The 27304-nt window shown below is 39.6% G+C and overlaps 1 protein-coding gene across 1 annotated transcript in view; it reads right to left on the bottom strand.

Moving 5' to 3' along the window:
* The window catches only part of GMDS (GDP-mannose 4,6-dehydratase), a 407005-nt gene that overhangs the window by 189981 nt on the left and 189720 nt on the right, over window positions 1-27304 (bottom strand). The gene's annotated exons all lie outside the window — the stretch shown is intronic.

Raw genomic sequence — 27304 nt, 5'->3', positions numbered from 1 at the left:
AAAGTCTCATCTCCCAATTAATACATGAAAAAGAACAGGTTAAGGTCTCCTCTCTCAATTAAGGTGTTCTGTTTTGCAAGTAGTGCTTTAAGCAGAATCACTTGCTGTAGTCAGTGAGCTCTTCCTCATGGAGCAAGTGCCTACATCTTCCACCTTTGGAAGCAAAGAAGCAGCCCTCCAGACACATCTATAGTCTTTCTCCGTCCTATCAAAAATTGTCATCCTCCCTTGAATGCAGTTAGTTCTTCATTACTTTTATTATTTTCTTTCCTCTGACCAGGATTTTTTTCCTAAAGTAAATTTCTTCCTTTCCCCACTCCACCACGTCCTTTATCCCATTTTTCCTAAGGCATGTTTTAAAAAATGGCTGGTTCTGACTGCTAACAGCATCTCACAAATCCCCATCTGTTTGTTCCTTCTCAGCTCCATTAGTCAGATCAAATTGAGTCTTCATCTTTTAGTAACTCTCTGGGTATTCTTTGCTCCACACGTTCCTGAAGTACAATGTCTTTATTTAATGCCCACTGATCTCCTTTCCACACTGCTATATTTCTTAGTCTGTCTCAAATTACCACCCTGGTATGTTCACTGGATATTTGTAAAGGCAAGATGCTATGTGCATAAAGAACACGCATACCTTGAAGATCAGGGTAAAAAGACACAAAAGGCATGTGGAAAGCATTGTTAAATGATGTTAAGGACAGCATCTGATCAAATTCATAGCACATTCACCTTCATGAATGAATCCTGAGAACCTCAAAATCCTTAGCACTGCCTGAGAAGCAATTCTGCATTGCAGTGATAGCCAGCAATTCAGTAAATTAAAAGGGCAAAATATTAGCCACTCTACTCCACACAGACAGCTTTCAGGCCAGACAAGGTCTGTGGTTAGGCAGATGGCCCACAAGTGAATAGGTCAGCTAACTTCTACCTACATGCATCACAGAGCCATGTTCCTTTCTCTCTCCCATCAGACATGGCTGCTTTACTACCTTCTTCCAAACATTTCAGGATAGTCAGCCACAGAGGTCATTAGCTCAATGCTGTGCAGAAATCAGTCAGACTGAACTACAGTGAAATAATGTTGAGTGCCTGCACAGGAGTTTATTGGCCCAGATAGGGCAGAGTCTGCATCTCATTCATCGAGAATCTGAGAATTCTTGATGAGTGCAGCTGTCTGCTGTCAGAAGGACACCCTGCTTGGCAGAAGCTGTTGCTGAGATGCAAAACTGCACAGAGTAATCTGGGGTTCAAATGGGTGCTGCAGACAAGCTCATAGAGAACATTGCAAGAAGTGCCTAAATAAACTTCCAAGGGTTTTGTTCTAGCATCCCATCAAGAACAACAACCACCCAAAAGCAAAACACACAGAAATCACCAACAAACTTAAAAGGCAAACAGAACTCACGTGCAACACTCCTGCATTGTTAGGTTTTGGGGTTTTTTTCTTCTTCAACGGCTCTGGGTAGAAGGGAGAATATTATCTTCGTAAGAAATCCTGCCAGGTCAAACTGAAATCTGAGGATTCATATTACAGCATATGATCAAGAGCATCTGCTTTCATCTCAGGCACAGCAGGGACGAGGCTAGAATCATCATTCAAGATTTGAAAAATGAATCAGCAGCAAGTGTGGCGCAGCAAGTACTCTAGTGGGAACGGAAACAGAACAGAACTAGCAAATATTGTTTTGCTTGTTTGCTTTTCTGCTTGCTTTTTTAATAGAAGAATCTGTTGTGTTTGTATGTGTGTGTGTCTAAGTGTGGACATGCAAAATTATGTAAAGCAGAATGAGTTATTTAGAGAGACGTTTAGAGAGAGGTTATTTAGCTCTATCAAATCAACCCTATTCAAATCTAGGCTTTCAACACTGAATTTTTTTATGTGTGGTAAACATGACCACAAAGAAGAGCCAATTTTCTTTATAATGTTTGATCAGCTTCAGCTGTATTTAAAACCCACATAACTGCAAAAAACCAAAATCAATATTCCATAAAAACTTGAGTTTGACTTCTTGTGCTTCAGGACATAAATGAAACTCTAAAACAGAGAAAGAGGAAAAAATTTCCTCTATGACACATTTATTCCACAACAGCCCACTCCAAGTTTCTTGTCCTTGGTAGCACAGTGAGCTGGCAACCCAGGACTGGGGAATGACTGGGTTGGGCTGCTACAACAAATCCTATATTAAAATGTACAAGTGTTTGTCCCTTCAATAGCCTGGGTCAGACCTGCTGTACTCAGCAACGCAAAGAAACTTTTAATTTTGCTCTGTTTTTAAGGAACGTGAGCACGTGCATGCAGGTCTGAAGGATTTGTACCACACTTTACAGCAGTTTGCAGAGCAGATTAACTAGATTTGTCCCTGCTGAAAGGATTATATAAAGATTAAAACATTTAAAGTAGAGAAAAGCATGTAATACATGAGGGTAATTTATTCTAAACCCATTATTAAGGAGATGAACACATTTAATTAAAATAAAAAAAGACAGGACAAAACCTGAGTCATGAAGCAGTGAGATGATACCCCTTTAAATAAGGACAGCCTTCAAATAAAGCTGTGGTAGAAGTTATTTCTTCACCAAAGTGGCATTTTTGCCAACAAGACTCTTGGCAGCCTTCAAGAGTCGACACTAGCACAATTGACCAAATATGGTTGGGAATTTGAAAGCATTGAAGATATTAGCATTTGTTCCTGAGTCTAACATAACACAGTCCAGTCTTGCCACCAGAGCCTATAACTATTAAGTGATAACTTAAGCATTGGAATGCAAATAATCCACTGGTTCATATTAGAGTCATTTCCATTTGTTGATGTTCCCAGTCCCCTCCAAACCCTGGCAGTACCTTACTTGACTTCTGAGGGGAGCAATCTACGGGAAACGTACTAAAAAGAAGTTAAATGACTAGAGCAGAAGTCAGTGGTGGTTTACTTGCAGAGAAGGGAAAAAAAAAGATGATACATTAAACTACACCGTCCAGAGTTACTTGACCTCAGACTGATTGCTGTTAAATTGCTTGAATTGACGTTAGTCATTTACCTACTGGCAGCTACTCAAGATTTATCTTCACAGGCTACAAGGTTTCTTCATTTGTCCTTAAACTCCCAGCCAAATGTTAACTTTCAAAATACTGGTTTAACTGTGAAGTGTGGGGAAGTTCTGCTGAAGTCAATAAAAACATGAACCCCAGTACAAGATAAAAGATTAAATACTTAAATAATTTGGCATCTCTTCTCTGCGAAGTTAAAAGGATGCTCTGAATACTTAGTGGATAAAGTGGGATAGCATAACAACTTTTAAGGAACAGTCTGTGATCTGAAGTCGTCTAACCTAGTGTCATAATGGCCATCTGTATTGGAAAAATAATAAGGGTCAATAATTTATTGGAATATACTAAACAAAAATTAAATTATGGTGGAGATAAGTTTTATGCTACAGAGATAAGTGCAATTACTTCTCATTTTAAAGAGAAATGAGAAAAATCGCCCCAGGGAAAAATGAAGTCCTCCCACACTTTTAACTACACCTTTATCTCATACATATATCAGTTTTATATGTCCACACATCCCAGCAAAGAATTGTAACTTTTAGTCTAAACCTGCATTCAGGCAGATACAAAAACCAGGAAGATAAGCAGCAAAAAAGCACCCCATGAGTAGCACCCAAAACATGGATTTCAACAGGCTCTGTAGTTGTCATCAGGGTATTTTTCATTGGGGAAAAAAAAAAAAAGTATAAAATGACAGTGATCTTACTGAAAACCTGTTGTGCTTTCTCCAAATTTATATTTTTATGGAGAGTGAGCAGCTGCAGGAGGATTCAGCACTTTTCTGGACTGTGTCCTGAAGATGTGCCCGAGAGACCATCAAATTATTCCTCTAATACTTTTCAGAGCTAACTTTATTCCTTTCTTATTGAGGCCAGTAAGTGATGAATACAAAGGTAAAATGCAGGTAAAGTGGCAGACACTGAACTCTGAGGAAACAACCTCCACACCAGCCTGAGCTCTCTCTCCCATAATCCAGTCAAGTGGAGCATTAACCAGAGGGACTGCATTAAAGGCCAGGCCAAGGCACAGCATCTTAGCTGAACTATGTCTGAAGAGCCTAAAGTTATAAGCATAACTATAGTTACATATATTTCCTGAGCCGGTGCTCCCTGCAGAACTTAACAGCTCAGACAGACCTCTGTACCTGAAAGAAGTACAAGGGCACATTTTCCAGGACCCATAAAAAAAGTTTTGCCTGAGAAAAAAACCTCATTTTTTCCAGGTATGTGCCATATGCTAGACTCAATTATTTACTGTGCTATCCCCCAAAGCACCAGAACCAAAGAAAAACTGAAAATTCTGAAGCCAACTTTTAAATCACCAGACACATCAGTATCTAAAGACATTCCACTGGATGTTAGAAAACCAGTCTGCTTGGAAAATGTTTGGGCTATGTTTTTCCCCCTAACTTTATTTAAAAGTAAGTTAAAAACCCAAGAATTTCTGCATTTTTGAATGTCTTTCTACTTTCAAGAGCAGCCTGTTACTCTAGGTACCTCTGCTCCTGAACGCTCCAACTTCAGATACTGAAAAAGGGCTTGATTTCCTGAATTCCTCACATTTTTAACAGGCAGTTTGCATTCCAAAAGCATTCAAGTTCTAGAGAACTAATTGCTTTAATAAATACAAATAAAATTTAGGAGACTGTTACATTTGTGTTCTGAGTAGAGGAGACGGAGCATATTCCATCTGCCCCTTAAGATCACTGTACATAAAATCTGTGTTGCCAAAATGCATCCCATTCCAAGCTCAGCAAAGGGACTGTCACAATTTCCATGGACATCCAGTGACTTAAAAAAAAAAAAAAAAAAGGAAAAAGGCATTGTGTCTGCATGTCTGTAAAGACAACAGAGCTCTTTAGGGCTCAAATACTTTATAAAATTTTTTAGTGAATGGGATGCTGAATGAGAAAACCTCAAATGTGAAAGGTGTCCTGAAATAACTGCTGCCGTACTTTCCCACAAGCAACATTTCAACAAATTTCAGCTGAGTTTCCAAGTAAGCTGCAAATGCCAGCAATGACTTGGATTCATCTATATCAGACAGCTCCATCAGATGGCACTATGCAGATAAACCCATAACTTTTGGTATAGAAATACCATTGCAACACGAAGCCAAGGTATTTGAACAGGCATTTAAAAAGGACTGTTAAAAATAATAAAAAAATAAGTGATCTGAGTATACTTTCACACTTAATAAATAATGTCTTAGTAAAAACCCCTAGAGATTTTTGTTATGCTAGAATTAAAAAAAAATCTAAGCACCCTTAGATTAAGTCAATATTTTATTAGATCTAATCAGAAAAAAATGTTTGTTTTGTTACACATTTGCAGTTTTACTCAATTTACTGAAGAAGTACTTGCTCAAGACTTAGTTACTTGAGTAGTATTCAACCTTTCCCTTCTTCCTCTGCCTCCCCTCAAACTCCTAGAAATTATTTGAAAATGAGAACATCACATTCATTAAAAAGCAGAAAATAACATTCCCATGGAGAAGGTAACTCTGCTTAATATCTTAATTGAGAGATTAGATTTGAATGCCTCAATAGTCTATGTAAACTTGGTTGTCACAGTCTAAACTAGGCTTCAATTTTAATAAATGATTATTTGCATAACATCCCCTTCTTTTTCTTTGGCATAAAAGCAAGTACATGACTTAGTTTCCGATCAAATATGCTAATTGGCTTCGTCACATTTATCTTCCTAATCTATGTTAGCAATTATTTTTAAGAAATTTTGCTTAATGCATAAGAAATTGGATCAAATGACCACATACATTTTGCATACAGACTTCTCAACTGCTTTCTTCATTTCTTTTTGGCTCCAAGACACTATTCAAAACATTTCTAGAATAACAGAACCATCTTTCATAGATAAGAAAAAAGGGTATATGTGCCTCAGTAGAGAGAAAAGGAGTATAGCTTTATTTTAATGCCAATATTTTTTCATTTTCTAAGGGAGATAGAGAAAGGTATGTGCCCACAGAACTCAACGAATCTTGCATTTCCACTTCCCTCATTTCCCTGCCACATATCACAGCTAGAAGAAAATGTTAGCTTCCAAGAAAGAGGGCAAATGGGAAAACAGACATGAATACCACAGGAAATCTAAATTCTCTGTTTCTAAAAGCACACTAAAAGGAAAAAGTCTGGAGTTTTATGCAGTTTTAAGACGCAGATCTTAAAAAAATTAAAATATTCCACATAGAATTTCTGAAATACTTTTGTGGCCAGCACCTTTTATCACAGGCAATTTAAGGGACCTGTAATAGAAACTCAAGGTATTCAAGGGCAAAAACATGCATAATAACATTATTATTAAATTAAAAGAGCAATAAATGGCAACCAAGGCTGTGGCAAAGTATATAAAGCTACAAATTCAGGATATAAAACATACAGCTACCTCTTTGCTTTAAAAAAAAGTTCAGAAAAAAAGGTTAAGAACCTTCTTTTTGCACCAGCATTTTAAAAATAAGTGAGTTTTCTGTTTAATATTATTTTATTCTATCCTCACACTGCCTCTTTCAGAATGTTTTGCACTGTGCTACTACTTCTCTTTAATTAAAAAAACAAACAATATTCAACTATTTCTTACTGCTGCAGTGTTGTTTCTGGACCAAAATATCACTAGTATTCAACAAAGCATTGCACAATGCATTTTTACTGAGAAAAGTTCATTGGAGAACCCATTTCAGGAGCACCAGAGGTGAAGCAGTCTGCTCATTTCCTTTGGGCATGTGAAAAAGAGGAAGAAAAGAGGCTGAGAGAAAGAAACCAAAAACTCAGCTGGCAAGATCCATGACAAGCAGCTGAAAGAGGGACCTTGGAATAAGTGTCGTCATCAGTATCCGACTTTTTTTTAAAACCAGCTCTCACATTTTTTCTCCATGATAAATAGCATTTTCCAGAGGTCCCCTCCCTTTCTGCCCTCAGTCTCTACACAGCAGCCGTATTCCATGTGTCTGCTATATTCTACTTTCTCATGTAGTGTTTGCTTACCCTATTCTCTTCGCACTTCCTCCCATTTTCCATGTCTATTTAAACGTGTCACAATCCTCAGGCTACTCAGTATGGCTGCATGAAAAAACAGAAAGGACTTGCCATGATCTCCTCCAAGTATTCCTGCAGAACTGGGACTGTGACCTTGGTCTGGGTCTGAGAGAATGGGCAATGCATAAAACAAACAAACAAAAAATCTATTCCATGATCTAAAAAGTTTGCTCGGCCAGCAATTGCTTCTCACACAGAGTCATACTTCAGAAACAACTCAGTAGTCGTAGGTAGCTTGCACTGAGAGCTCGTACAGTGATGAGGAGATGTCTAAAATATCTGGGCACATAACTGGATGATGAGCACTTTTGAAAACCTGTCTTCAATGCTTTTACCTCCCTGAAAAAGTGCAGACTATCTGCATAATTTTAAAGATGTTGATTGCCACAGTGCAGTTGTACAGGTCAGCTTCTCAAAGCCAGCACTGAGGTTAACAACTAGCATGAGTCAGCTGTTCCAAAGTGTCAATTGCCCCAGCACTTCTGCAGAAATGTGCTAGATGTCCATGTAATTGAGATTACATGGAAAAAACTCAGAGATCATCATACTAGACATTTTTTTCTAAATTACAGTTCTTCACTGGTGGAGAGAGTTGCCAAAATCCTTTAATAAAAATAAGAATTAACACAGTACAATAACAATAGCCAGAGCCTCATCTCACCAAGTGCAATAACCAGAATAAACAGTTTACCCACATAATAGTCCCCTATAAAACTCAAAAGAAATAAACCTACAGAAATATTTGAGGTTTTTTGCTTTAACACATCACACGTTCCTAGGCTAATTTGTTTAAAGCTAAACACAAGGGACAAGGAAATTCATTTTTTAGTCCTGCATTATTTTTGATATGGTGATTTAACTTATTATCATCTTTTACCATGAATGTCTACATTTACAAGAAAGCCCCTTTTTTCTTTCTTTGAGAAAAGAAAAACAACCTTATACAAGCGTTCACCAGTAGGCAAAAGCATAAATCCAGTTCATTATAAATGTTCATCTACTTAACTGTACAAGATGACCATATTTTTTAAATTCTCATTTAGCTATATATAGACACTGACATGTAATTCTCAGGATCCTGAACTTCAGTTTTCATAGCTGAGACCTTCTAAAATGTTGATGATGAGCAAGATTTTAGAGGGAACATAAGATTTAGAAGGCAAAAAAGGAAAAAAATGTACATGTGGTGAAGGTAATGATGCATACATGCATACATTTGAAATTATTAGTTAAATTGTCAGTGGCAGACATCAAGATTTCTCTTTCCCCTCCTTTGGAAATCAAATAACACTTCCTACTAAAAATATCCAATGGACCAGATTTTCCTTTCATAGCTGCATTCTAATCCTACTCATATTTGCAAAGTATTGGGAAAAAATTCCACGCACACACTTGAAAAAATGTATGAATGCAGCTGAGGATGGTCATATGAAAACCTGCTTTTCTTCTTCTTCCTAGTGGTATCTTTGTGACTTCCACTAGCTTTAAATATATATATATCTTCTTACCTTCACTAAGTTGTAAATTAGTTATTCACAAATAATAAAAAAATTTAAGAGACTCTTGGTTTTCAGGTTTTCTTCCAAATTCTACAACAAACAACAGGAAACAAACCCATTTTCTTAAATAAAACTATGGTTCACTAGACAAAGTGCTATGTGGGCAAATAAGTCTCAAGCTCTGCTCCCTAATTATTGTGATCTATATGCAGGATCAAAAAATATTTACACAATCACAATGTATATGCATACTTTCTTAGTTGCAAAACCAGACTCTGAGTGTTGCCCATTTTGGAATTCTAGGCTTGCCAAAGGGCTTTCATTAACATGTCTGTCTCTATAAACTCCAAGACATGCTCAGGTTTTCTATAAAAGTGCAAGAATAAATCCATGCTTAATCAACCCTTTGTTGAGCTGCACACACATGGACTCTGTAAAATACAACTCAGATCTAATGGCAGGACCTCTGTTCGTACCTTCAAGTTCAGCGGTGTTTAAGACCTGGAAGTGTTACTCTTTTTTACCCTGAGCCATGTAAACATGAACATTTGATGCCTTGGACTTCTTTGATTAGACATGCATTTTCACCACACAGCTGCAAACATTTTTTTTCCTTCCTACTATTGCTCCCAGATAAAACCAGGCGATTTTGCCTCAATACTAAACTCAATCCTGGTCTTCACTGCCAGTTCACCTACAGCTGCCTGTACAGAGTTTCACACTAAGCCCCTTGTTTATATCAGTGCTGCAATTAAGCCCAGGCCAAGAAGAGAAGTCCCTCAGAGGGTAGCAGAAGTGCAAGGCTAAGAATTGATTTTCAACTTCTGCAAGGTAGTGCATACACATCCTTCTAACCCTAGGGAAAAAAAAATCCCCAGCCAGATCTCCTCACAACCCACCTTTTTTTTTTGTGTGTGTACAGGGTTTGTTTCTTGGCTTTGTTGTGTTTTTTTTTTGCTTTCAGTGGCCATTCTGGGGGCATTTTTCCCAAGTTGAATCCTGTTTCCAAATTGGCCAGTGAAAAGTTTTAGCCATGCTGAAATCGTTTCCAGGGCTAAATTGGGAAACCTGAGGCAGCTGGGCAATCTTACAGCTGGCTGAACTGTGGCTTGCAATAAAAGGCAGTGTGAATAAGGTATATTGAAGCTAAATTGGATTCCTGTGAAGGGCCATTTATTCTGAAGGGGGGCATGGGGGGAAGCATTAATGAACAGAAATTAAATTAGCTGAACCAGGCCTTTAAAAATATACTGAAAAATACCTGACCCGCTATGAACCTTTTAACAAAGCAGGAACTTTGGGCTAGCAGGACCAGCTCAGCTCAGCTTTATTTCCTTGCCAGAGGTACAGATGTCAGAGGATGTACAACTACGCCAGCTGATAAGAAGCCAGGCTTATGGATGGATAGGTGGGGCAGGTTGGACTTCTGTAACCTGAAGTCAGTGCAGGACAAAGTCACTGCTGTGGGAAATCCAGTGTAAACCAATATGCAGCTCAAAGACAGAGGTCACTTCAGCTGATGAGAATGCTTAATTAGCTAATCAGCAGATACCTAGAGAAAAATAAACGTGCTCTTTCATCCTTCTTGCCAATATTATCTTCACTGCAATGCAAAGAAATTGTGGACTACCTTATTTTGGAGAGATTATTGATTACCTTTGTAAGTATTAACATCACAGTTAACTAGAATAATATTTTACCTACACTCTCTAGTCTGGGACCTTTTGCAATGAAAGAAATGCTACAAGAGTATTACAAAGTGGCTGATTTCAGAACTGGAATACTAAATTTCTTTGTGAGAATTTGGTTTATTTTTGGGTTCTTTCTTATTTTGGTCTAGTGTTTGGGGCAGGGAGTGTGTTGTTGTTTGGTTGGTTATGTTTTGGCTTTTTTACCCCAATTCTTATTGAATGAAATAGCAAAACTGCATATTGCTGAAAAGCTGGAGCTATTTCACTAATACAATTAAACCTGCCATAAAAGCCACTTGGCTTTCACAGTTTCACTTTGACTTATAATCCACATTACATCTAACTTTCCGTTCTATTATAAGGGCTAGTACTGTTTTTGAAATCCTGCAAATTTGTACATGTGCCTCCAGAACAACAGTACTTGTAATTAGCTATAACAATGCCTACTGATGTGACACTTTACAACTTAACTGCCATTGTTAGGAAGCTTAGCTTTGTAACCACCTCTGTAAGACACCCAGATTGTGTCCATTTTACAGACATCAAAACCAAGAATGAAGACTGAATTATATCTTGCTCAGGCGTTTCTTACACCTGATCTGCAGCACTCCCTTTGGTGGTCACAGAATTTTTAAAGTAGAGAATATTATCCTGAAAAATATGCTCAGGGATCAGGTGTTCTCAGTCACATGTGTTGAGTCAAATTTCCAAAGAAACCAGTATTTTTTACCATTTTTTGCCTAAGTGTGAGAGCTTTGTTAGGGTGGAGCAATGGTTTGCCAGTTTCTCCTCTCTTCTTGCCAAGAGGTGCCACTTTCCTCCTCCTCCCTATCCCCTGGCCCCTTCCAACTGTGAGTCATAATATTATGAACTTGATGATGGGAGAAATCAAATTTTCCATCACTCCACAGTAATCTTTACCTCGGTATTATTCATCATCCTCTCAACCCAAGTTCCAGCCACAGGACAGACAGTTTCTACAAAGCCAGTCTTAATACAGATACCTACAGTGTATCTGGAAATAGAAACATAATTTATGTGTCTGTTTAGTGACGTCTTTCCTGGTACACTAGTTGAAAATTTGTTGGGGGCACAGAGACTGAGTAAAGTTGCAGGCATCAGGAGACACGGCAGCAGCTCAGAAAACTCCCTGCAAGTTGGCATCACATCAGAAATTAAAATATTGTAAGTATGGAATGGATACTCTATAGATACTGCAGCAGGCTGTAATCTGGAATCATAATTTAATCAAATAAATTGGGTCACGCAATGCATACAAAACATATTGATGTTAGGAATGGGCAAAATTTAAAGTGTCTTTATTTTATATTGTTTCTCAATGGAAATATATTATTTGTACATTGAGTTATTGCTTGAGTTTTAACTGTGGGCAGGAAGGAAGAAGAAAATTATTTCTTAGGGTCTCTGCAGACACTTATATCTGTTGTATTGATTGGCTCCTATAGCCACTGTTATCTACCTGAAGGTGGCAATAAGTGCTTCTAAACTTTACAGCTCCCCCTACCTCCAATTCAGTTTTGAAGTTTTCATACAAATTTCCTAGAAGAGCAGAACATTCCAGACAGGCTTTTGTATATCTGAGGATCCCTGACTGAAACTCTTCTGTACCTAGCTCTCAATTAAATACGTCTAGGAAGAGGCTCCCAGGCATTTTTCCTTGTGTTCTGAAGATTACAGATCCCTGTTCTGAGACGAGGAGGATGTAACTGGGAAGAAAGCTTGGCCCCAGGACAGCTCTGTGTGATGCTCCAGATTTTGTGGCTATAGCATCCTAAGTGAACCCCTGGTCAGTTTAAATGCATCACGATGCATAAAGCCCAAAATGGACCCACTGCATGTTTCTTCCCAACGGGCTTTGCTTGCAGGTCATGTGTTTTGAGGACTGTGGGACTGAAAGCTCAGGGGCAGGACCATATAAATTTGCACTGGGAGCTTGCAGTAACTGCTACTGCAGTTTCCCCATGTTTGTGTGCTGTGAATTTCAAATTTTCTTTCCCTGAGTATCCAGTTAAAAGAAAGAGAATTCATAAAAACTTGAGCCAAATACAGTTTCTTCCAAAACTGGAACCTCCATATGCAGGCCCACCAGCGTGTGCCACAGCCCAAAGAACAGTGCAGTAATGTTTGGTCTGGCCCATCTTTCTGGTTTTTTGGAAAGGACTGCATTGCTTTCCAAGACAGAAGTTGAGCCAGTAGGTTTTATCCAGCAAGGAGCCCCTATCTGGTGGCTTGTTGACTGAGCTTACTGCCAGATCTTCTGTGCCAACAGTAAATTAGTGTTTCACTCTAATTATTTTCTATTGGTTTATTTAAAAACCCAAACAAACAAACAAAAAGCACCCAACCACTACACAACAAGCATATAGAGGGTCAACTTCCACAGCTCTGCAAACCAGTCAGAAAAGCTGCTGAACAAGTCTTAAACACAGAAGAGAGAGTTTCCTGGCATCACAGAGACCTCTGAGCAGCATCACTGTCCTCCCCAGCTTCTGGAAGACACATAGGGCCTGGAGGGAGGGAAGGAGGGAGAAGGAATCCATACCTGATACCTGTATCCCCTGGCTACTGGAAATGAGTCCAGGGGCCCAAGGCAACTCAGGAGTGGTGCAGCCTGCAGCCAGCCTGAAAGCACCACTGTGAACAGGAAGATGCTGTTACCCCTTCCTTACGACACCACAGGGAAAATTCTGGGCACAGCCAAGAACCTTGATTGTCTATTGAACACCAACTACATATGCTAATAACTTGCATGTTGAAAAATTACATGACAATGTTGCAAACAGGAAATGGACTCAGGGTAAATTCTGTGTAAAACTTTACACTGGGGGTCCAACATCACTTGTCAAAAAGTGAGTGGCGTATTTTTATCTTTTTTTCCTATTTTCTGTGTTAGATTAAAAATGCAAGAAAACATTCCCTAGCAATGGAAGTACCAAAGGACTCCTATTTGGAATGATATGAACAGGCAACATCATGTAAAATTTCTGAAACAAATTTAAAAAGCCAAGTTACTAAATTTAAATTAGGTTAGCCGATTAACTTGTATATTTTTCTAATGTTTCATTATTTCACCCCTGGTAATTTTCATCAATTCTCTGTTTTGAAAGGAATTTTTTTTTATATATATAAAATGCATTACAATCAAATGAAATGCATTGATGTGCTTCTCTTTCTCTGTTTGAGTTACCTTCTCTAAACTCTTGCTAAATTTCTCCTAGTAAAAACATTACTACAAACAATGGACTCCTCACCACCCACTCAGATCCCAGAAGCCAAGGTAAAAAACCCAAAGATATTGTTTTTCTAATTCGACACTGATACTCTTTGGACCTAAAAAAATGTTCCAGGTGTAGAGTGCACTTTAAATGGATTTATAAAGAATTAGCTCAAGCAATACCAAGAGCTAACTTCAAGCTTATACTAAATTTTTTAAAGCATTGGATATAGGACAAATAGTTAACCACTTTTTTTTCATCCTTCCTAACTTTGATATTTAAAATGCTCTTCTTTTTAAGGAAAGATGCCTTCTAGGGCTGTGGAGTAACCTCATATCTACAGCTTTTAAAACATATCATTATATGGAATTCTGATGTTGGAAATAAGAACAATCAACCAAAAGACCTCAGTCAACATGATTTGAAGCAGGAACGTGATTTTTTTTTCTTTCTTCCCTCCAGCTAATGATGAATTATTATATTAAAATATATATTCCAACTTCAAAGAAAAGCTAGTTGTTATAAAATGCAGGCATTCAGAATTACGTTTGAAAAAATTTGACCTTTTGCACACAAAAACTAACACCTCCATGAATGAAGTACTGTAGTAAGTGATGATATATGATGGATCATTTAAAATGTGTGTATGGAACGATGCACATTTTTTAAGACAGGGGCAGCTGGTGGTTACAGCACATCCAACATTTTCCAATTACTTTGTTTTTTCAAAATATACCTAGACCATAAAAATATTAGAAGAGTCCTTGAACTTTATTAGAAACAGTACTTTTCAAATATAAAAAAACCTTTTAAATATATTTCGGTTCAAATTTATGTTCAAAAAACATAATCCACAATAATTCAGACAATCCCCTTCACTCTGTCTTACACAGTTTAAGAGGTTGTAAAGGAAGAAACAAATAATGAGGGGTTAGACCCAGCGTTGTATCCTGACATGTTGGATAGAAATTTAACCCTGTCTTCTTGAATAGGACATAGGCACTGAACACAAAAAGTTGCTCCACCCTGATCTGCTTTGAAGACAGGCCTAGTCAGGTGCAGGATTTTGGTTTTGTCCAATCTCTAACAAAAATGAAAGAAATTTGAGACTGAAGATAACATAACATCCATTACCCTCATAGAGTTTAAAAGTAAAATGGGGAGAACAAATACAACACTATTAACACTTTTATATAATGAAATCAATATTTCTTTCAATCTTTACCCAGTTATATGAAACTCTAGGATGAGATTTCAACAAAATGCACATCGAGCTGACAATGGAGCACATTTTCAAAACAAAAATCAAATAAGAAATGTGCTGGAATTGGACCCCAGTGTGAAGTGAAACAAAAGTTCACAAACACAGATCATTTCCAAGTTAGGCTGTAAACCAGGAACACATGGAGAGAAGAAAAGGCTGTTTGTATTGTTCCAGGAAACTGGACCAAGGATTATTCCATAATTGCATTAAGCAAATACAGTATAATATCTTACACAGTGAAATGTTCAGAGACACCATAGGCCAAGTAATTGACTGATCACATTACACCGAGGTCCTGTAAGCTATTAATTCCTTAATTACTACAGTTATAAGCATTTGACACCAATACTATTGTGTTCAGTGACAAGGAAATTGGGAAATAGTATCGTGAGACATTTTCACTTCAAGTAAATTTTTTTTAATATGCACATTTTCAAGTGAAGGTCCCATCATGTACGTATTTATGATGCTCATGCTTTTATGAGTTCTACACAATAAAGTCTGAAGCAAAGATATAAGATAGCCTTTAAACACTCTTACTGACCTGACAGAGCTGAGACACACACGCTGTGGTTTCAAGATGACTGTAAGTAACACCAAGCAATTTTCATACTGTAGGCACTACTTACACCTTCCAAAAATCAAAATATTGCTACCCTTACTGACAAAAATAACCCCTCAGGCAATTCCTTCCCATGGGTTTTCAAGTCAACAGGAACAGCTGGGCATAATGTCACCGAGATCCTGATGAGAGAACGAGAAGAATTTTTTTCTGCTTTCAGCCCTGCAAAATTCTTCCTCAGTGGCTGTAAAAGAAGTCAATAACACATCTCCCAAGAAGTTTGGCCTGGCTATGGCCAGGACAAGGTCTGCTACCATGTCTTTACACAGACCCAACTGCCTCGAGGCTGCAGGAGAGATGGGAAGAGCTACTGTACTATTATAACTATCTTGATTTAAGTGAGGCAGATCTCTTGAGCAGTAATTGCAGTTTAATGTAAAGCTCCAGTTTTACGGAGTCCAACCACGAAGACAAAGTAGCATGGTACACACAACTTCCTTGTCTGTCTGTCTGCCTCACAGAGACATGCTATCCAGGCTAATAACCATTCAAACAGGATATGGAGAACTGTCCACCTATAGGTTAATGGTTCTGCATCTACCTTACTCTAGAGAGCTGTGCAGCCACCATAAATTAGCATAATTCTACTGCTTTGAATGGGATTGACTTGCATTGACTGAATTGCCAGTTCTCAAATGAAGGAAGATTTGTTTCCAAAAGTGCTAAGGACAAACCCCCCAGCACCCCAACAGCCAAGACACACTCCTTGTGCTGTTCCTTGGGGCTCAGCATGGGGAGGTTCAAGACTGAGCATTACTTCTCACACTAGAAAGCTGTAAACTTTTCCTCTGTACCGCTCATCTCTCTTTCGTTCCGCAAGTATGAAATAAAGAACATCCCTGGCTGCCTCCCAAAGGGGTCTCAGCCTTCCCAGCAGGAAGGACGATGACTGTGATCAGAGGGCCTCCTTTAGAGGGAGGGCAAAGATGAGGAAAAAGGGGGGATGGGATTTCAGAAGAATGGACAGGGATGGTAGGGACCACCCAGGAGATAAAGAAAACATGGGTTGAGAGAAAAGCTGGGAAAGCTCCTGAGCATGTACAGTAGCTAATTGTCAAATTTTAACCATTTAGCCTTTTAAATATTTTTTCCCCCACTTTCCTTTACAGTCACACAGAGCAATGGCATAGTTCATGTTCAGAAGTATCAGCTTGTACAGACATTTAAAACTACAGCAGATTTTTAAATTTAGCAGAACTTTCTCAGTATTTTCTAATCCTGGTTCAAAGGCTGAACTTTGTTAAAATTTGTTACAAACAAGAATCTTAAGAAGTTCCCAGACTTTGACAGGCTTTGCTAAATTTAAACCCACATTGAAATTTTATAGGAAATTGGAGACTAAAAATGACACAGCCATGAGGAGAGACCACAGCAGAGCTTCTTGTACTTGTTTCTCACTTGTAAAGCTCTGCAGGACGGGTGTCACAAAACCTAGCTCCCCGTGCAAGCCCTAAGTATTTCTTCTCCGGTGCTCTCTGGTCCAGGCTTTCCCACACACAGTAATGCATTCCCAAGCATGACTTTACAGCAGCCCCTGAGAGCAGAAGGGAACTGGAGCATCAGGGTCTGAAAGCCAGCCATTGTTCCCAGAGGCAAGCAGCCCCACAAGGCACACTGACTCCCTGTCTCCAGAGGGAATGCAGGCACAGGGCTTCTCTCCACCACCCAACAGGCTGGGGCACAGAAACACTGTAATTTGGTGTTAATTGGGTCAATCCCCTACTTTAATTAAAATGAAACTCCAGACCTTTCCCCTTCTACCTCCAGTTACATTTTATTATTGCTTAGCTAAACCAAATGTACCGTGATGGTGGTTCCTTCACTTCCTTCACTGCACAAGCCCTCCACAAGAAGTTTCCCCTTCTCCCTTTCTCTGACAGCGTACTCTCAGGGCTCATTCTACCCCTGGGTCCAGGGGTCCAGGGGTTTGATCCAGACCCAGACACTCAAATCTTGCCTGAGCTGTGCTGGAGGCATACCTTGGCTCCATCCTGCTCCCTGATATTCTGGTTCGTTCACTGTCTCTCCTGGATGCTCTCTGGTCTCTTCTGTTGCTCCTGACTGGAACCCTGGATGAACTCCAAACTGGATTTATCATCTTGCCCTGCCTGGGGCTGCTGATGAGACCTTGTTGCCTTCACCCATCTGTGCCCATCCAGCTCAGATACTGCAGGGCTGTGCCCTGGTTGATGGGGGCACTGCCTGTGCTGGGGTCACCGTCAGCACACAGCCTGTCACCCACATAGTGCAGCTCCACCCCTGCTCCCTGAAACTAACAACCACGGCACCTTGACAGGGACCTTCTCCTCAGCAAACCACCAATTAAAACTCATGGCACATTTACTCTTTCAGCACCTGCAATGAGTGGCAATAATTGCAGCAAGAGCAGCAAGACCCACGAAGGGTCTGCCATCTAAAACAGGTATGGTGAACACTTCATTTGGGAGCATGGAGAAGACCAGAATTACAATGGGAACACCACTGGAAGCAGGGTGTGAGGAGGGCAATGTGGGTGAAGTTTGATGAACCAAATGGGCAGCATGTGAAAATCAACACTGCAGAAAACACGAAGAGGCTGCAGCAAAGTCTTGGGAAATGAGCAGGGAGACTGAAGGTGTCTCAAATAATTTTGAGGGCTCCTTTAGAAACAGGACCATGCATGAGGCAATGTAGCATAATCTGTCCTTTGGTGACCTATGGAGGAGTGTGTACCCACTCAACATTGCAGGTTTCTCTGAGGCACAATGACTCAGCAGAGGAAAGTATCAGGTTCAGTACGTTTTTCCTCACTGCACAGGAGGAGAGACTTCTGGAGAGCAAAACCCGCTACTCGCTAGTCATCTGACATATGTGTGCCATGCCATGGTTCTGCTCTGCCAAGGTGGCATGAACACGTATCTACCATGTGCAGAAAGGATGAGCCACAGAGGCAGCAGGACTGGGAAGCCTGACTTCACTCAAGTCCTGGCTTTCATCAGACCTTCTTGGGGCCTTAACAAGGAACTGATATATTCTTGGCTCACATTCTTAATAAGACATTAATCTATGCCTCTTGTCCAGCTCCTTATCTCCTGCTTTTCTGCCTGTTTTGCAAGGTGACACTCATTTAATCTGGGCAGAGGCGAGACTAGAAAACATGTCATGACTCTAAGATCTATAAGTAAATGAATACACAAATCTATCATGTACATGTGCATAGAAACGTCCCATACCTCGGAATATCCAGGGCATCCAAAATGACTTCTGCATAAGCTGTGACTCACCACATTAGTCTGAGGAGCAGAGGGCAGCGCTGCTCAGCAGATCTCTCCTGCCACCCCAGAACCACTTGCCCAGGTCTGTGAAAATTTAACACCACATCTCATCGTAGCATGTGTATGTATTCCTTACTTACACGCAGCAAATTCAAAGAAAGTGAAACCAATTATGACATTAAATGTTGGACTAATCTTATTCAGGAAATCATTTAATTCAATACAAACAATGAGGTACTATTATTTTAATTTTTTTTTCCCCCAGGAAATTGTATTTCTATGCCTGCAAAAGAGAGTGAGAATAACCCTATATTGTGTCCCACAACTGATCTGCAACACTCCTTAAGTGCCTGTCTTTTTCAAAAGGGGTCATTCCATGCACACTGTTCAATTAAATCACTGTACCTCTGGAACCAAAATTGGAATTTTGCAAAGGCCATAATGCAAGCAGCATGTACGTTAAGTGTATTTTATATATTTATATTTAAATATACTGAATTTAGAAACATACATATTTCCACATCTGTCACTATCAGAGCCACAGGAATCTTCAGCTAAACTATTTTAGTAAAGAGGAGTTTCAGGAATTTTATATAAAACAGGCACTGAGCAAGCTCAGTCACTGGGCAGGCCACATATACACACACACATATATATATTTTACCATAAAAAGTGCAAAAGTTCACTCACTGTGTTAATTTTATCCCACTCCCGATTAATGCTGAACATTTTAACGATTATGTTTTCTGGGGCTGTTAGAGATCTACACATGCAGGCTTTGTATTTTTTTCAGAGGTGCTCCAGCATAGAGCTTGTCTTGTTTTCTGCCAACATAGATGCTATAAAATCATGCTTGATTCAGTTCACTCCTTTCCTCCCCTCCCTTCTTCCCTTTTCCTCAGCCTTATCCTCCTCCATGTTCTTGGGTGGGCAGATTCATGGGGAGACTTGGTTTTTAGCATAGCCACCACCAGGCAGTTTGTTACTCTCCTGAAGCACATCTGGGCTTTATATCAGGCCTTTAATTAATCCTCAGTGAAAGCCAAGCTATGACATTTTGACTGGGCAGGCTCCAGTTTTGGACAGGTCTTGATTTATTGCGACTGAGTCTCAACCTACTTTGATTTATTTCAGCTTTGGGGAGGAGGGCAAGAACTGAACAGAAAAAGCACTGTTGGATGCAGAACATGTGATGCACGTAAAGGACCTCCAGAGTACTGTGGACCAAATGACAAACAGCTCAGACAATTTACAATAAAAATTAAATAAAATAAGCACAACTGATGAAAAGATTTTGGTGAAAGAAATCACTTAAAGCAACAACTACCACTATCAAAACGAGCAACAACAAATAATAAAAGACTTAGTGAACCAGGATCAAACAATTTGGCAGAACGTGCCAACGAAGGAAGCTCGTGCCTTATCTCTAAGTAAACAATAAATCCCTGGTCACTCATTAGTGTTAATCACGCCTCTCATCTGCATTCAGCTAAATGCAGAGAGGCAGGACCAATGCTTTCCTGATGAGCCTCTTCCAAAGAAAAGGATGTTCTGCTATTGTCTGCCAGCTCGCCTCGGGTGGACGTCCTCCTGCAGGTCCCCCTCTCGAACCGCGGCGTGCACAACGTGAACCGTGCCAAGCCTGCTGGACAGCGGGAACAAAGGCAGCCAGAGCCAAACTGTTCATCTAAATAAAGCAACAAACATCACAGTAACAGGAGCCACTGAATAACAAACCCAATCTGCTCAAGGTATAAATCTTTCTTGTTCCTGTGGGTAAGCCTGCTCTCTTAGGCCCTTTTCTTGTCCTGTTTTAATTCAAATTCTGTTGAACAGACAACTTGGCAAGTTTTTTCTGAATATTATTGTAGCTACTTCCAATTAATTCCTGCTCTGTGTACATTGCAAAGGAACTCAGTATCTTCAAAATTCTAATGGAAACAAGTAGTTTTGTTGTTTTCCTTTAAGCATTTTTGTTAAAAATTCAAATACCCTTCTGTATCCTACTCTTGTACTTTCTTCTCACCAACTGAAATTCAGTCTTTCTTGTGGTTTTTCTCTTCCAACTATGGGGATTTATGGCTGTATCAAAAGAGAAGAAAAAAAAGAAGTTCCAGCAACAGAAAAGCAAAAAAAAAAAATCAGTGTAAAAAACCCTGGTACTTTATATTTGCAGACACCTATCAGGCTTTGGTGCCTAACAAAAATCTAGCAGGAAAGGATTTTTTTGTGAAAGACTGGGCACCAGCTACTATTAAAATTTCAGTAGTGCCTCTGATGCTACCTCAACAGTCCCCACACACAGCCTTGGAGGACAAACCTTTGCACTCCGGTTAGTCCCTATAACACAAGACAGAAGGAGCACCAAAGCATGCACACACATGCAGGCTTGTTTCAAGGCATCTGTGCTGCCACAGAGCAGAAAAGGACACTAATTAGGTATAATCTTTAAAAAGATTACAGCCAAGACGCGGAAGATATAAAAAGGCATCTATGTGTTAATTTTGAGGTTTCAGAGTGAAATCTGGAAGACAGTTCTGCTGTACATGGTTGGTCTGATGCCTGTGTAAGTTAAGGCCACAGTCCAGCTGTGTGCTTTGCCACCATGCAGGTAAGCAGTAGGATTCGAAGTTTAAGATCACTTGGGTCTTCTGCTAATTAGGAACAACTGCAGGAGTGTTCTCCATCTAATCTGCATCATTAGTGACTAGCTTTATCATCTGTAAAAAGATTATTTTAGCAGCAGTAGGCTGACAGGCTGTTTGTGCTGGGAGGTTACATAGGGAACCCGCATTTGCTGCCTTCTTCCCTAACCAAGTGGGCAGGCAGAGTGTGTGTCCAATACAAAATTACTGTTTGCAGAAATGCAGAATATTCATAAGGCAGTACATGGGATCCTGCCCCTTTCAGTTTCAAGAGTAGAAGTCTAATTATTGTCAAGTACAATGCTCAAGTCAAACTTGTCTACTGAGCACATCCTTCCCTCATCTCTTCACCCTGTAAGAAAACAAATCATCAACAGCTAATGCATATGCTTGCTGCTTTCTATGCATGATTTTTTTGACTCACTCAGGCTAAAGAATTTCAGTCTCCTTTCACAGGAACAATCAAGCATAGTGGCAGCTGGCGGCTCACTTTGGCCCGAGAGCAGGTGACAAGAGCACAGCATTCCCCTAAAAACTGGGGTATTATTCCCCCTCTTGCATTGCTCTCACATTCCCCCCAACATGAGGATGCAGTGTTATTTCCATCAGCTATGGTACCCTTGACCAGAAACTTGCTTTTTTCTGCCAGACAGTACCCCTTTTAGCTACTGGGGAGTTGGTTCTGGGAGGGACTCCAGAACTTAGTTTTCATCCTGAGCACCACCAGTTTGTCCTTACTTAAAGGCACTTTCATTTTCCAGCTTTTATCTGCCTTCATGAAATAGAAAAGTGTGCACGATTTTTCCTTCTAAGAGAGTGTAGTAACACTGTAAGCTCCAGCAGGCTCTTTTTAAACCAGTACTTTTTAAACCAAGACAGACAGAGTTGGCAGTGACAAGTTGGACTGTTTCACTTAAAGAGACTTTATATGAACAATATCCCAGCAAAAGTCCGTATCAGAGCAAAAAGGATCACTTTAAGATACTTCTAATAAAACTATCAGCTCGGTTAAGAGTCAACTGTTTTGCAAGCAGCTCCAGAACATGAACAACTATCCAAGACATTTTTAAGATAATGATTTCAGAATCTGGATTTTTTTCTTCAACTTGAAATATTTATGACACATTGTATTTAAATGATTAGACTGCTACAAATCAGCACAACTAATTGCCTATCATCAGCATGCAATTTCATGACACAATTTGTTCCCAAACCTCACATGAATAAATTAAGCCAAGGGAACTGAGTCTTGTTTCTCTTGACTTTAGTGTCTTCTAGAAGTAAATGTAAAATGTGCATGATTCTGCCATTATTTAACAGTATTTTATGTAACCACTCCAAAATTATTGTGGTAAGAATGATGATTAAATTACTTTCAGTTTAGGCAGACTCTTTACTTAAACTTCTTTTGCAAGTTATACTTTTACACATGTGCCTGTTGGTTTTACACTGCCTTTCTCTAGATACAACCTTATGAACACCAGCAACAAAAAGGCCTTTTTTGAAGAAAGTCTAATTTACTTAATTACAAGGACTGGGCAGTTATACACCAATTCCATTATTCTGTCAAACTTGAGACTAAAAACTGGCACTGGACAGGCCAGGTGAAAATTCTTTATTATGCTTCCTGGTTTTATTGGTAATGTGTTAAATGGCATTTTAGTGTCTCCTGAGGTCACTTTTAGAGGCAAATTGTGGCTGTCCCATCACATGTGTACCCTTTAACCCTGGGCAGGCACAGAGCCTCATTCTCTTCTGCTGGCCTGCCTGTGCACAGATGTAAGAAACAGTGAATGAAATCCCACCAAAGCAAATAATCATATTAGTATTAGAAAATTTCACTCCAAACCAGTTCCTGCAGTTGGTTTTCAGCAATGTCGCTCCTCAGGTTTTCCAAGGGGCAATGAGGGAACACAGAGCCCTACAGTTCTCTTGGAGCTTGAGCAATTCACACGTCCTTACCCTTTACGGCTACCTGGATAAATAATATATTTTCTAAAATAGCACACATATATTTTTAAGATGTCATTAAAATGCTGTACAAAATGTTAAAGTGTTACATTAATTGTGCTCAGACCATAAGAACTTGCACAAACCATCAACCAACACTAGTTCTAAATTACTACTACCTGTTCTTAAAATACTTTAAAAAGAAAAAGAAATTCTCCTAGAGATAAGGCACAAGTCAGTCTGGAAAAGGTTCCCAAGGGGGGGGGGGGGGGGGTCCCCTTCTCCTTGGAGGGGAAGCTCTTCAGTGCTGCATCTTGGCATTCCCAGAAAACAGAACACAGCAGAGCCCTGCTCTGTGGCAGACTCCTCCTTGCAACCCAGTATCACTTCTGCCACCAGCACTATCAACTCAGAATGACACATTCCAGCAGTGTCTTGGATAGGGATAGGACATGTGTGTCACAAGGTGTTATGGGCTGGAAAAAAGCATCAAATTAACATAAACATGGAACATGCACATATCAGAGCAGAGGGGAAGACCATTCTGTCTCATGCTTCCTGATACCTTTCCAATAGTCCAAGATCTGCCTGTAATTTGGCAGATGAACAGTTTCAAACCTGCAGTGTCTTTAGTACGTATCTACCTTGGATATCAGTAATAATACTGGCAGTAAAAGGAAAAGGCTATACAAAATATTTTTCCCTTGTCAATTACCTCCCCCTTAAAATGAACATGATATATTAAAAACCTTATGCTTGTTGAATTTAAAACACCTCAGACTAAGAGAGAAATTCCCACCAGACATGGAAAAGTAATGTTGGTCTGGAAATAAATGCAGCATAATAAATTAATAGGAAGGGGGAAATGTGCCTGTACTGCATAAGAAATATACTGCATTAGCAACACAGAGCATTACTTTTCCTTGTAAAATAAAGCACAGTGCAGCGAGATCATATCATTTGTACCAACTTTTCATTATGTCAAAAGCAACATGTGTTCCTTGCATTAGTTTATCACGACAACCCTAATGGTCTATTACTGTGTAGAGTAACATCTCACTTGATAGAGGTTAAGGCAGATGTAAGAGTTCATGCTCTACTATTGCAATTTACTGCTTCTTTAAGGAATCTGTAAAGTGCACTTGGAAGAAGAAAAACCACTTGATATTAAAAAAAAAATCCACCCCATTTCTAGAACAAGAAATAATAATGCACAACTTGCACTAAAAAATATCAGCTTCTAAAACATATAGATCTTGTTATTAGGAGCAAAGCTAAACAGCAAGCAAATGTGCTTGGACTGCATTCAATTCTATAAAATAATCCCAGTAAGTCCTCCTTGCAGAGAGGCAACATCTCATTCGAATAGTTACTGATCCCCTAATTTTCTTCCTCAAATCCAATACCAGAGATCCTTTTAATCCCACTGCCAAACAGAAAATTTTGAAGCAGATATGTGGGGCTGCTCACTTCAGAAGCACCACTGAAATCCCTACTCCACCAGAAGCAGTGGAGTGGCTGCCCAGGCTGCTCACACCAGGAGCTGAGCTGTGGATCCACAAGGTGTACGGGGAAGGAGAACTGCTTGGCTCCCCTGCTCCCATCAGCCTCGACCCTCCTTCAGTGCAGGAAGCCCTGGGAAGGTTTGGAGGAACCACAAATGCCAAGGCCCTACTTTTACTTTATTCTCCTCTTTGATGGCTGCAGGCAAATCCATCCCAGTCACACTGCCAAGCTGGCTGGGAAGAGGGGACAATAAAACACCAAGGTCGCTCACCTACCTTGCAAATGCAATGCTTGTCACTCCTGAGGAAACACAGAATGCTCTCACTGCTGAAATCATGTCGATTTTGAGAGGAAGAGAGAATGAAATCAAGCACAAGACAGCAATAAGCTTTCTTCATGTCCTTAACCTAGTAGCCAAGTCAGCCATCTCCAGGAAAAGCCTAAAAGAAGGGCCAAAGAAGGCCAGCTGGAAAGTTCATCTGCTCTATCTTTGGATCATTAATGTTGGTTGTTAGGTCAAGGCTTCATCCAAGAACACCTACAGCTAAAATTCAAGTATTTCTGCTATAACTAAAAGTGGCGTATTAAGTGCACCCTGTGGGTTTGGGGAACGTTTCCTATGCAAAACAAACAAACAAACAAAGCAACCCAAAAAACCCCACCAAAAACAAAACACCCCCCCTCCAAAAAAGTGGTGTGGGTTTTTTTTCCATAGCCAGATCAGGAAAGAACAGTGACTCTGTTGATAACCAATCTTCTTAATAATGCACAGAATATTAACAGCTAGCATACAATAAAAGTGAGCCTTGACATCTTAATTTATCTGAAACATTTCTTCTTTCGGTGAAATGACCTGAAGTTGGAGGACTAAAAACTTTGGTTCTGGGAATGTATTGCTTATGATGTTTTACTGGCTTGATTTCAAATGAAAACAATTATTGTATAGTGAGGATGTTACCACACAGACATAACAACACCATTAACTATTTTTGACTTCCAGTGTAAATTGAACCATTATAGGGTTTTTAAAATGTCGTCATTAAATTTTAATGATCTGTTTTAAGGGAGTTTTTTCCCCTTATTAAAATTCAAACCAACTATGCTATAGAGCTTTCTCAAAATGTGGTACACTATTCTAAGCTTAAAATAAATCCATAAATCATAGATTAGTTAATAAAGAGAAACTATCTGGGTTATTACAGGTGGGGCTGGTAGCAGTACCTGTTATTAATGTTGCCTAACATTTACCAATAAAAGATGCTGCTTCCCATTCTTTAAAATGTTGCCAAATACCAACATCAACCAGAAAAAAAATTCTGAGTTCAAACACGGGCAGACCTGGTTGGATTTTTTTCTTCCTTTCCCTGCTTCCCCCTCCATGATGGGAAAAGAAAGGAAGGAACAATATCAATTGAAGGGATTCAGCTAATTAAAAAACACATTTCATTTGTATTAAACTTCAATATTTTTTTCCATGAACTATGGGTTTTCTTATTGTGGAGTGAGGATTTGAAATTTTGCATGCAGAAGCCCAGAGAATGTTTATGAGAACATTTCCTTCACCTTTGCCTTAAACTTGCCCAATTCATAAACTTTAGGCGGACTACAATGGAAAAGTAAAAAAGGTAAAATTCCGATTTACAAGCACTGAGGAGAGACTTGTGAGCCCTTTGCTGTTAAATTTTGTGAAGATTCAGTTTCTGGTGAACCCGTGATGGGCGTGGTGGTTTCCCTCCAGGCACGGCTGCAGCCCTGAGCAGGCTGTCTGGTGCGCTCACTCCTAGGTCCAGGCAATCCCGTCTCCCTCATGAGATCCATCTCTTTCCCACAGTCTCATCTGGAGTTATCCCAGGTTAAAATCACCACAAGTCTGACTGGAAGGTGGAACAGACCTTTATTTTTTTCAAAGGCTGGCTTGTTTTCATCCTGGTGCTATATTGCCACCAGCTAATGAGTAGACCTTGTCCTGCAGCATGCACTGAGGTGGACTGCAATGATGGTGCAGTATCTGCATTAAGTAGTCCCTCTGCTAACATCTGTATGCTTTCTACAGGCCTTAGAACAGGTGAAAGGACAGCTCCTAAATATGGACTCTGTCATAATTTTATCTGGGTTTTCACATGTTGACGGTCAGAGCAGAAAACTAAAATCACAGGAACACAGCACACATTTACAGTTATTTATGCAAAGTGCCTTAATTTGGTATTCTCAGGAAGAACAGGCTGAAAAAAGAGAATTTGCCAAGGGGTGTCTCGTAATTGTGTTGTTTGATGGAAGAGATACCTCATTCAAGCCACAGTGGCAAAATAAGTCAGTGTCAGAAATATGAAAACAATACATAATTTATCAATTTGGAAACCTTATACTTGAAAGAAGCCTTAGTCTAACCTTTCGATCACTCCAATTGAATTGTAAGACCACCACTGTAACAAGACCACTTAGAAAACCACTGGGGTGGCCTTGATAATAATACATGTATCATTGCTAAGGCACAGGAAACTAAACCAGATGGTTTTGCTGAGGAAAGCGCTTTTCCTGGC

This window comes from Prinia subflava, chromosome 1, assembly GCF_021018805.1.
Source record: "Prinia subflava isolate CZ2003 ecotype Zambia chromosome 1, Cam_Psub_1.2, whole genome shotgun sequence".
NCBI classification, from domain to species: domain Eukaryota; kingdom Metazoa; phylum Chordata; class Aves; order Passeriformes; family Cisticolidae; genus Prinia; species Prinia subflava.
This window is presented reverse-complemented; position numbering and strand designations above follow the sequence as displayed.